The sequence below is a fragment of the Typopeltis vanoorti genome, chromosome 12, assembly GCF_054136105.1.
Source record: "Typopeltis vanoorti isolate ZY-2024b chromosome 12, IOZ_Tvanoo_1.0, whole genome shotgun sequence".
In the NCBI taxonomy this organism is placed as follows: Eukaryota; Metazoa; Arthropoda; class Arachnida; order Uropygi; family Thelyphonidae; genus Typopeltis; species Typopeltis vanoorti.
In genome coordinates, this window is record NC_143560.1 from 51,167,784 (window position 1) to 51,180,749 (window position 12,966).

General features: G+C 34.6%; 1 protein-coding gene across 5 annotated transcripts in view; it reads left to right on the forward strand.

Moving 5' to 3' along the window:
• The first annotated feature begins 2,634 nt into the window (after positions 1–2,634).
• The window catches only part of LOC150100785 (peroxisome assembly protein 10-B-like), a 160,684-nt gene continuing 150,352 nt past the window's right edge, over positions 2,635–12,966 (forward strand). The window contains exon 1 of one of the 5 annotated variants that reach the window (XM_090401706.1): positions 2,635–2,648. The gene's annotated coding sequence lies outside the window, so the exon portion shown is untranslated. The other 4 variants (XM_090401705.1, XM_090401702.1, XM_090401704.1 and 1 more) reach the window with 4 other exon arrangements.

Here is a 12,966-nt window from a genome sequence, read left to right on the forward strand (position 1 = left end):
ACCAAGAAGTCTTCCTTCATGTGGTCACGCACCGTGGTGTGCAAATGCCACATCCATTGAGCTACACAGGCTCTTCTTATATCCAAAAATTATGAAAAATTAATCTTTTGGGCTTTTTCTTTGGCAAAGTTTTGAATTACTTCACTATATTGATTGTAGATGCAATTTCATTCTCTGTAGATATTATTGCTAGACAAGTGAGTCGTTCCTGAGCCATCGTAGAACGAGTTTCGAGAAACCCCTTTCTGAACTTGCAATGTCGATAAAATTCTTAGAGCAATAAACATATTTGGAACACTATTTTCTAAATTATTTTTGCATATGTATGATAGGACATCTAATGAGGAAGTATTTTCTGGAATTCACCTTGCTATTATTTGTAATTCACTACATAAATCTTTTCTGTTAATGTCTCTAGAATTATTATGTGTTAAATAATTTTCCAGTATGAAATATGGAAGAAATAGAGAAAGGCGAAAATAATGTGCGATTATCGGCGAGCGACAGGACTGCTTGACTTATTTTCGTTTTTTATTATTAATCAAGGTTTACTAATTTTTTTTGAAGGTTGTAATTTTTTCCAAACTATGTAGCAAAATCTGACCCCGAAGTCTTAGCGCCCCTAGGCGATTGCCTACGTTCGCCTAATGATAAAACTGGCCCAGCTTGGCAGGTGATCTTGCATGTCGGCTCCATTCAAGCAGAGGTACGTAGGCCTATATGTTCGAAGGCCTGTAGTCTGCGTCCCTTTATCTACAGCTTATCATAGAGCATATTTTCAGTGATATTGTATCCATAAAAATTAGACAAGACACCAATGGGCTAATGTACTCTTTCCAGATAAGATTGTTTTAGTCTTTCCTCGAATTCTAGACGACAATTTATCTGGAGTGAAAGTCGTACTCCTTACCTTCACGAAAATGTTCTTCAACGGAATAAATATTGGGTGGGGTGGTATTATGCTTAATGAACGCACTGAGTTACAAGTGATGGAAAAAGGAACTATGGCTGGTGAACGACATTGCAGCAAAGTTCTTCAACGTCATGATCGATTGTTCCGTGGTGCTGTAGGATAAGAATTTAGTTTTATGGATGACAGTGCCATACGCCATCGTACAAGAGCATTCGAGATACTTCTGGAGACCGAGGATATTAACTGAATCGAGTGCCCACATGCTTCTCAGATCTCAATTTCATAGAACACCTTTCCACTGCAATAAGGAGACGAATTGCTGCTCGAAATTTCCCTCTAGAACAAACAAGGCCTTATTCTTGCTCTTAAGGAGAAGTGCGCTATTTGGCCTCAAGAACTCCTGAATGACTTGGTGCTAAGCATGGTATGACATTGCGAGAGCAGCATCAAAGTTTGGGGTGGGCATATTCCATAATTCTATTGAAATCTCTCTCTCTCCACATAGTTTTCTTTAAGCTTCTTCTTTTTCTTCAACCTTTTAGTTCAACCACTCGGTTTTCTGACTCTCCAATCCATCTAATTCCTGCAATTTGTTCAAGTTCATCCCTCCACCTTCTTCTCAATCTTCCTCTTTGTCTTGATTAATCCATTGGTCTCCACTCTGTTGTTTTTCTAGTCCATCTACCATTGCTGCATCTGGTAATATGGCCAGCCCATCTCCACTTATACTGGTTAATGTATTTTACAATATCCATAGCACCTGTTTAACATCTTATCCAGGTATTTGTCTTCCTATCTCTTAATGTTATTTTTAGCATACTTCTCTCCATGCACTGTTGTGTTGTTCTCAGCTTTTTGTTTAGAGCTTCTGTTAAAGTCCATGTTTTTCCTCCATATGTTAGGACAGGAAGTATACACTGGTCAAAAGCTTTCCTTTTTAGACTCATAGGGGTGTCACTTTTGAATATGTCTCTCATTTTCCCATACACCATCCATCCAAGGTGAATTCTTCATTCAATCTCTTTTCTTTGGCAATCCTCTTAGGATAAGAATTGGCCTAAATATACATATGAAGTAACTTATTCTATTTCATGATTTTCAACTTTGACAGGTCTATGGTTTATGTATTTATTCATCATTATTTTTGTTTTTTCTCCATTTATTTTTAATCCAATTACTCTGGAGGCTTCATTTAGCTGATATAACCTTTCTTTCAGATCTTCAAGATTATCTGCTACCAGGACAACATCATCTGCAAATTTCAGATGATGCAGCCTTTCTCCATTTATCTTTATTCCTTTTGTTTCCCAATCAAGGCTTCTAAAGACTTCCTCTATTGCAGCTGTAATAGTTTGGGAGATATGGTGTCACCTTGCCAGATGCCTTTTTGTATTGGAAACTTTTCATTGTTTTTATATAATTTATTACAGAAGTTGCATTATTGTAAATATGTTTTAGTGTTTCAATATATGGTTTCTCAGTTCCCTGGGTTTCAAGTGCTTTTAGTGTTTTAACTGATTCAAATGCTTTTTCGTAGTTTACATAAGAGTTTATTGTATTCAATTGATTTTTCAATGAGCTGTCTTAATGTGTAAATATGGTCCAAAGTATTGCAATTCTTCCTAAATCCAGCTTGTTCACAGGATTGCATTCCCTCTAGTTTAGATTTTATTCTATTATTTATTTATTTATTTATTTTTTGAAGACTCTATATATGGTGGGAGTAGGCTTATAGGTCTGTAGTTTTTAATTTCTTCCTTATTAAAAATTAATTGTTCCAATTTTTTGGAACTTTTTTGTGTTTTAGGAATTTATGCTTAAAATAGACATTTTTTTTCTCTTTAAAATAGGCAATTTTAGACATTTTTTTCTCTGTTTGGAATTTCTTTCTGTTTTAGGCATTTATTAAAGAGTTTAGTCAGCTGTTTGATGACATTTCTTTAAGCACTGTACATTAATTCCTTAACTACATCCTTAGGAAATTTGTAACTTTTGCCAAAACGTATTGCAATTTAATTTGTACGAAATTTATAAAATATTTTTTGCGTAATATAATTTATTAGTATGCCGGCAATAAATGTATGTTTATTTGATGACTTTTTTTATGACTTAAGCCACATTTGGCTTAAGTCATAAAACAAGTCATGACTTAAGCCAAATGTGGCTTAAGTCATGAAATTTTTTTTCATATACAGGTAAAAATGTAGTCTGTCCTTGGTTTTGGACCCCAGTATACGTAGCACAGTTCAGCATGCATTTTAGCGGTAATGCGTTTAAATAACTTCAGCAAAGACATTTAAAAAAAATAATAAATAATTCGCATTGCAAAATATAAGGTGAAGTATTTCTGAAAAATAAATTTCGGGAGCATCAAGCGATATGGAACAATTGCAAATGTGTACAGAAAAGTAATTTATAAAATCTCGAAATGACTATCAATGCAGCCAATTAGAAGTTGATGAACTCTTTATAACATATGATCCCAATTAATTCGTTACCTTCTGAAAACTGGTACTGATATTTTTGTTTCAAAAATTTTACTCCAAACATACAGCTTTAACAAACGCTTATTATTTACAGTGTGTATTGTTTGACTTCCATTGAGCCTTCGGACTTATCGCGACTTTATCAACCACATAATCCACCATTTCACTCAGTAACATTCATGGTTGAGAACATTTTATTTAAATTATATCACCGATTCTCAATGTATTGTGAATTTTCAGGAGCAAATAACTTGAATGTGCAACGATTTGATCAGTGGTATGCAATATTTTTATATTCTAATAATTGTGTGAATTCTCTGGTCTTTGTTCTTGCCTTGTTGGAAGAAAAACTTGCTGTGCCATATGAGACCAGCTACTGACCTTCAGTTAAAAAACCCCATATGACGATTCTTTGTGACATGATGAGATTCAAATCCAGGTATATTTATATTCCATCCATCATGCTTGTTCTAGTTTAAACGAACAGAAAATTTGGCTGGCAAAATCCAAAATGTCAGTCCAACCTCCTTCATTCAGTATCCAGTGGATACTTACTAATGGGTCACATCATATGAAGGTGAGGATTGGAAATTAGGTCAGAAGCCCAAGTAATTCTCATCATTCTTAAAGATATTGTGGAAGTCTCCTCCCAGTTATCTAGGCTTTAACCCTTAAGCAATCTCTAAGTTCATTTTCCTCTGAATTAGTCTAAGTAATAGACTAATTTGGAGGAAAATACTTAACAGGAGATTAGTAATAATTTAAACTTAATCATGTAGTACTGTCATAGTATCCTGTACACCCCTGGTGGATGCATATTGGAAATTAATAATGATTATGATGTCTTTTCCAACAAAATGTGTATATGTCACCTTTCTTCTAACTGCACTGTAAAGCCACTGCAATAATTGATACCCATTCATTTGATATTTGTAAAATTCATGTTTTGAGGAAAATTTTCATTATTCACTTATGCTGAGTGTATTTTGAATTGTCATGACTAACCTGAATTGCTACTATTTGGTCAGTAGAGTTTCTTGGAGGATCCTGATACAATGGAGAAAGAGTGGAATCAGATATTTAGAGACAATATCTGGATAATAAGGGATGTTGACAAACAAAATACATTGTGAGAGGATTATACAAATTAAATACAGATGAAATTTTTTATGATCTAAGAGTATGGATATTGGGAGAGAAGGAAGGTATCTATCATGTAAAATGAGTGAAATTGTTAATAGCATGGCAGCAGGGAGCGAGTCGATTTTTCTTGTAGAGAGTAGTGATATGTGGAATGCAGTGAATGCAAGTGGTTAGTGCCAGAAGATTTAAGATAAAATATGAATTGCTAGAGATAGGGAGGGGAACCTCCCCCCTCCCATAAGGAGGCTTAGGACTCCAGGGAGATCTAATAGTAGTATTGCTGTAATAAATGGCTACCGGTGATATGATAGTTCTTACAAGGAAATAAAATAAATGATAGATTAGCTCCTAACTTTTTTCCCCCATCAAATTCGGTTAAATTTGTAATTAAAAGCAATCTCAAAAAATCGAAGCAAGTATTGTTTTGATAATATCCATATTATTATTATTATATGACACCTCCAGGGAGTCCAGAGACTCATCAAGGGAGAGTGTTCCAACAGCATTGAACGATTGATCCCTTCCAACTACCAATTGCACTCAAACTTGCTTAACGTTTTGCTTGGGCCATTAGTAGCAGAGGCTCTACCAATTGACCAATCTTTACTGGCTGAAATATACTTTAAAATTGTTATTTTGAACCGATCTGTTTTCCTAATAGATTACCAGACATTACATATTTCAGGAGAATAAAAGATAAAAACTAGATTAATTAATATCATTTTAGGAAGAGGAAGCAACATGTGGTAAATAAGAAAGTTGAATTTATGGAGTACCTTACACAATGTAATAGAAAAAGTATGTTTTGTGTGTGAGTGTGGAATCAGGAGATAGGATTGAGATGTCATTTGGTGAGAGCATTACATGGTCTTGACTTGAGAAGTAAGTGGGCATATGTCTTGAGAAGTAAGGAAATTTTTTGAATTTCCTTATTCCACAATATTCCACATAAAAGAGCCCCTGTAACTGTAATTAAGACATCCTTTGGTTGGAATGACTCCAAGTTTGAATCCCATCTGGGTTGTGAAGAATCTATAAGAACTTTTTATCTGAAAGTGAGTTAGTTGATCTCAGTCCAGAGGTAACGGTATTTTTCTTCCTGGAAACTCAAGTTTTTCATCCCACAAAACATACAGGACTATATATATCGCACTGTTATTCAGATAGGATTAACTGCCTAATTACAACATTAATTTGGTTTGTATGATGTTGTTAGTTGGCTATGACAGACCATTGAGCCTGATATGTAAGGAGGTAGATAAATTCATGAAAGAACTTGGAGAAAGACGAATAGTATACAGTATTTATTCATACAGCCCCCAATATTTGCACTGAGTACATTGTACTTAGTTAGCTTTTGCAAACAAAATTTTGTAAGTGTCTTCACAATTCAGATACTTGTATGTAGAGACAATTCACTTTGTATTCAGTTACCTTAGCCTATAATGCATGTGATTTCTTTCACATGTGTAAATTGTCACTTATTATGAGATCCTGAAAAATTTTGGGTTATTCTGTAAAAACTATGAGTGATGATTGTAAACTTTATCACACAATCTAAAAAGATTACTGTAAGCTCCTTGCTCTTAGCCTGTAACCTAAGCTGTCTGAACTTCTTTTCATATGTGGATATTGTGGAGCTCAAGAGCACACTATAGTGAATATGAGAATGGTAAACCCAAGGTATGCAATGCTGTCTTCTGATGTATTTTTATAAACTGGTTCTTGCCCTTCTTTCATTCTCATCTCTTTTTCTTGTCTCCTCCTTCCACTCCAAATGCTGTTAGAGTATGCAGGGACTAGCTGTGATTTAGCCTAACTTAAAACTATTGATTATATTCTAGTCAACAAAAAATGGAAAACATTATTCTAAAACTTTAAAGAAAATATATATGGATTCTTGTTATGAAATTCTATTTGTGAAAACAAAGCTTAAATTCAAAACAACCACCAGTAGAAAAAGACCTTTAAGGCTTGACACCTCAAAATTAAGACTCCCATACACCAAATGTGCTTTTGACATTTCAAAATTAAAAGACTCTAATACACAAAAAATATATTTCAAGAAAAAGTTGTAAAATGGGAACTTTAATCCTTAAAAACAGAAGAATAAATGCAATACTAAATGCATTATTAAATACTAAAAACAAAAGAAAAAATTCAATACTAAATACAGTGAAATAAACATAGAAAACAGAGACCTAATAATAATTGGCTTACTATCTAAATAATAGACCTGTGGCATTAAAAGCAAAAGCTTTCTACTCAGAGCACACATGAATTACTAGAAAATCACAAACAATTAAAAAATAAAATTACATCTAAATGTAGAGAAGCAAAATCAAAGTGAATAAATTAAAAGCAGATGTATGTCAGAATGTAGCTATCCATCATAATATAAAATTAGTATATAGCACAATAAAAGAATTTTTTAAAACAAGATTTACCACTAAAAATGAAAAGATAAAAGAGGCAATCTGACTGGTGAAGTTAAAAAAATTCTGCAATTTGGATGAACCATTTTATACAAATTTTTGCAAAAGTTAACACTGAAGATTATGAAGAAAAAGTTTGATAATAGTGAGGAGGCCCAAATAATGATAAAGATGGAAACAGATGCTGCAATCAGGCAAACGAAAACAGATAAAGCTGTGGGCAGAGATGAAATCTTGATATAGTTCTGGAAGTATAGTACGCCCACAGATACGAGATCCTTCGACACTTCTGCACATGTCAAAAGAAGGAGAATCCATTCCGGTAATAAGGTAATCAATCCGTATTGTGGGATGAGTGTTTATTATTACACGTCGGAAAATTAACTTCTCTTTTATGATCATTGTAGTTTTAAAGTGGTAACTATTTTGCTTGTATAACAGGTGGAAAATTTGACATATAAAGCATGTGATTTTGCGTGTTGGTGATCAGTACATCGCCTTATTTCTTTCTCCCCCTTCAGCATGAATTGACTCTTCTTGGCAGTCTGCCAACGACAGCTCTCGCTTATGGAGGAGAAACAGCAAAGCATTATTTATTGCAGTCATTCAATCAGGTCTTAAGTTCTGGAGAAATTCTTAATGACTGAAAATTGGGAAGAATAATTCTCATTTATAAATAGGTTATATTCAGGATTGCAATTTATAGATCAATAACCTTAAGTTACACATAAAAATTACTTATAAAAATTATACAGAACAGAATCAACACAGCTTATGACATTTAGAAAAACAAATGAGAATTAAAAGAGAGCAATCTACAATTGATGCAATCTGTATTCTTTTACAATTATCTGAATTGATGGGGGGGGAGGATCTTTATTGATTCTTTATAGATTTGAAGCAAGCATTTGACTCAGTAACCAGAATTTAAAAAAAAGAAGAAAGAACTAACAATGCTCAGTATTGTCTTTCAGTATTATAAAAATACTATTTCAACAATAAAATTTGGATCAGTTGAAACTTCTGAAATACTGGTTGAGACAGGGTGTGTGTGGGGGGGGTCATACAAGGATATCAATTTTCACCATGCTTGTTTAAACCTTACTTGAAGGAACTGGTAAAAAGAGTATCCTAAAAACATGAGAATAATGGTGAACAGACAAAATTTACATAGTATAAAATATGCAGTTGATATAGTATTATTTACAAATAATAAAAACTTATGATGGAACTCTACATTAGAAACAGCTAGGACAATGCAATGCAGATAAATTTTATTAAAACTAAAACAATGGGAATAGCTAGAAATGGAGAGGAACTTAAAATTGGATGGAAATAAAAGGTTAAAAAATTTAATTACTTTGGGTATGTTAATCACAGACAGGTTGAATTTTGAAGAAACTAATAAATAAATAAAAAACGAATTAATAAATCTAGAGTGGTCTACTATGACCAAACTTATATAAATAGGAAAAATAGACATCTCTCTAAAGAAAATGAAACTATATATAGCTCAATGGTACTCTCAGTATTTCTCTTATGATGCAGAGACCTGGATTATCAAGTAGAAAGAAGAACAAAGATTGACAGGATTGAAAACAAGTGTTCGAGAAGTATATATCAACATGGACATGGAAAACTAATCAAGATATCAGAGGAAGATTATATTATCATATTTCAGCAATAGCAAGAATCAAAGAAAAATAATTATAGTGGTATGAACATATAGAATTCCTACTGAAAATTCCACAAATTCTCCAAAATGGAAGAGCAGAAGGAAAAATACTGCCAGAGGACCATGAAAAAAATGGATGGAAAACATCATGAGTATAAGTGGTTCTGAACTCTTAAAGAAATTTAAATAACATGGCTGCATGTAGATTGAACTGGAATGTTGTCGTTCATGGTAGCCTCAACTTGCCTTTTGTTGATGAGGAGGATGATGAAACACTGTGTCATCCCATAAAAACTCTTAGTGATTTAAAAAGATCTCTCTAAACTCATTACTCTCTCAACCTGGATTACTGCAGGTCTTTTGCCTGGCAACACTGTTCCAAAGCCAACTCTACTCCTAGGGCAAACTCTGGAAAATCTTTATATAAAGGTAGAGAGGGGTTTATTGTCCAAAACATTGATGAATGATTTGAAAGGATCACTTTAATCTCATCATCCAGAATACTAAACAGTGGCTCTGACAGGTGACAGTTTGCAAAACTTTGGTTCTGCCCAGTAGTAGGCAACAACTTTCTACTGACTACGACCTTGTCGTAGTCAGTAGAAATTGCTCCACTGGAGCAAGCAGACCTTGCCCAATTTTAACTAATTTTTAATGGTATTAACAACACCATATGAACAATTTTATAAAAAAAAAGACTTTTATTAACTTGCTTATATTTTGCTGAATTTCAAATCAGCATCTTCAGAGCACAATGCAGCATGTATACGTAACAGTAAGTAAAACGGTTCAAATTGTAATGGACAAAAGATCTAAAGTCCTAATTTGGCACACACGCTAATATACACACTATATAAAGTCCTAATTTGGCACACACTAATACACACACTATGTAAAGTCCTAATTTGGCACACACTATAATACTTCAAAAAAGAAGTATTATAGCTATATGGGAGTCGATGTTAAGGTAACAGTCTCCCAAATTTGGCAAGTTAATACAGGAGAATTTTTCATAGCCATAGCTGACTCTAAATATAATCTTTTCAATCTGTAACAACTTCTGAATAGCACATTGGTTTTCTTCCATCTAATCCTCTGTGAATGGGTATCCAAAGCATGGTTTGGCATTCCTCACTTGCCATACTGATGGTAGCAAATGTATTTTTTATGTCCCAGGCAGATGTTAACACATCTTCCTGTATGCCCATAGTAGGCTAAGTCACAGTTACAAGGAACTTCACAGGATATGCTAGAGGATGAAATTTATCCTTAGACGAGCAGATCAGCATTTAATTTAACATAAGGGGGAAGTCTATGTTTTATTAGTATTTAATTATTATTATTATTATTATTCAGGCCTCCATGGAGTCAAAAGACTCATTGTGGGAGGTCCTTCCTAAGAACATAAAGTCTGTCAAGACTCATTGAGGGGAGGCCCCCCTAAGAAACACAAAGTCTATCATACCACTCCTTAAACTCATTGACCGTTCTCGCCCTCTCCACTCCATCAGGCAATGCATTCCACGGCTCAACCACCCTCCATGCAAAGAAACCACTCCTCACCCTCTTGCTCATTTCCTTTCGTAACTTCCAGGGATGGCCTCTTGTTATCACTCCTTCCCGCTGTTCAATCTTTTCTGATGTACCTCTGATATAGGGTAGTAATGTTTTGTTACTGTGTATTAGAAGAGGGAGAAGTAATGAGGGCTGTGTAGTATTTTATCTATTTTGTAGGAATTGTAGCCATTGGCCAAGAAAACATGGCACATGTATTTAAGTTCTGTAGAAAGAGCTGTATCATTAGAACAGATTACTCTGGATCTGTGTATAAGTGTTTTTAAAATACCATACTGTTAGGCTGGATGATGATGTGATTGTTTATGTAGATATCTTCCTGGTGTGTTGGCTTTCTATAAATGGAAAAAGATAGTGAACTATTTGAAAGGCAGGAAATTACCTTTCAGATGGATCTATCAGATGAAAATCTGAAAGGCGACTAATCTGTCAAGAAAAGATAAACAGCTATTAGATTCTTTTTCTACTGTGAAGTGAATTTTGGGGTGTGCTGTTTAGGTAGGTGACAAAAAAAGTATCCAGTGACTTGGCCTACTATGGGCAGACAGAATGATCTGTTAACATCTGCCTGGGAGAACATAAAAAATACATTTGCTACCATAATAAATTTAGTTTAATCCTTTATCCAAGTGTGAGCAAACAAAGTTTGCGCCTGAAAGTATCTTCAGGACTGGGGTAAGGCGGCCTTACCCCAGTCCTGAAGATACTTTCAGGCGCAAACTTTGTTTGCTCACACTTGGATAAAGGATTAAACTAAATTTATTATACTCTAACCAAGGGAAAAATAAACTTTCAACATCTTTCTCTAAATCCAGAGTATCCAGATTACCGTGTTAGAGCAAAACTTTAGCAAGGGTGGCACACCATTTGGCAACTCCTATAGGTAGAGATGACCTGCGAATGCTTCTGCCTGGTATCTCAGCTTGGGCCTGGCTCTCACTGAAGAGACCTCAATAAAGGTCGAAACTAGTCTGGGTAGTGGCCCTTCCCTTAATGCATAACATTAGACATATCCGCAAGGAGATGTGTTTTGCATTATAGGAGATACTGAGGCAGGAGTGTTGGTATCTTGCTCCACCTTTGCAACGAGTTGTCCTGGTGTTGTACCGCCTTACCCCAGTCCTGAAGATACTTTCAGGCGCAAACTTTGTTTGCTCACACTTGGATAAAGGATTAAACTAAATTTATTATACTCTAACCAAGTGAAAAATAAACTTTCAACATTTGCTACCATTATTATAGCAAGTCAGGACTAGCAGACCATACCTTGGACACCCCTTCACACAGGATTTGATAGAAGAAAACTAATGTGCTATTTAGAAGTCATTACAGATTGGAAAGATTACATTATAGAAAATTATGGAGACAACTACCGTGTTAGAGCAAAACTTTAGTTTAATATAAACCAAAATGAACACTCATTGTTTTGACATTCATATCAAGGTCATCATCTGGAACACACACACACACACACACACACACACACACACACACACACACACACACACACACACACACACACACACACACACACACACACACACACACACACACACACACACACACACACACAAATATATATACACAGAGAAACAAGTTGCACTACAATCTACATGGTTTGCTAAAGTTACTGACCAATCGTTACAACAATTATTGGCCTGAACTCTGGTGGAAAAAAAAAAGAGAAAAAAAAACCTTTACTACATCAATGCTAGAGTCCTATTATTATTATTATTATTATTATCTATTAGGTTACAAAATTAAATTGGGTCAATAATTGTAACGGTTGGTCAGTAACTTTAGCAAACCATGTAGATTGTAGTGCAGCTTGTTTCTCTGTATATATGTGTATGCTCCAGATATGAAGGTTGAAACGTTGAGTGTTCATTTTGATTTATATTAAACTAAAGTTTTGCTCTAACATGGTAGTAGTCTCCATAATTTTCCATAATGTATGCTGATCACCGTGTAAGCATGAAAGAATAGATTGGAAAGATTATTTTTAAAGTCAGCCATAGCTATGAAGAAATCTCCTAACCTGAATAAATATGGTTGCATTAACTTGCCAAAATTTTGGGAGACTGTTTTCTTAAGATTGACTTCCCACATAGCTGTAATACTTCTTGTTTACAACATTAGAGTGCACCAAATTAGGACTCTGGATCTTTTGTCCATTATAATTTGAATTGTTTCACTTACTCACTGTTGCGTATACATGCTGTGTTGTGCTCTGAAAAATGCTGATTTGAAATTGAGCGAAATATAAGCAGTTGGCTAATGAAGCCAAAAAGAATCCTAGGGAGTTCTTTCGATATGTATCTAGCAAAAAAAAAAAAAAGAAGGATTATGGAAGGATGCCATTGATTGGAGAAAATGGTATAAGAACAATAAGAACAACAGCTGTGGAAGATATAGTTGAGATGCTTAATGAGCAGTTCATAAAGGTCTTTCATTCTTGTGAATGTGACATCATGGAGAGTTTGAGAGCAGTTGATGAGGACGAGGAGGATGATAGACGGACTGTAAGTGAGCAACAAGTATATGGGGAGTTGAGCAACCTTGAGGTTTATAAGGCTGTGGGACATGATAATATGTCACTGCCATGTATTTTGAAGGAAAGTGCCAGGGAATTGGCATCTGCCTTGGCATATTTGTTTAATATGAGTCTTGCACTGGATTAAGTTCCAAAGAAGTGGAAGGAAGCCAAGATTGTGCTACTTCATAAGGGAGGCGATAGAA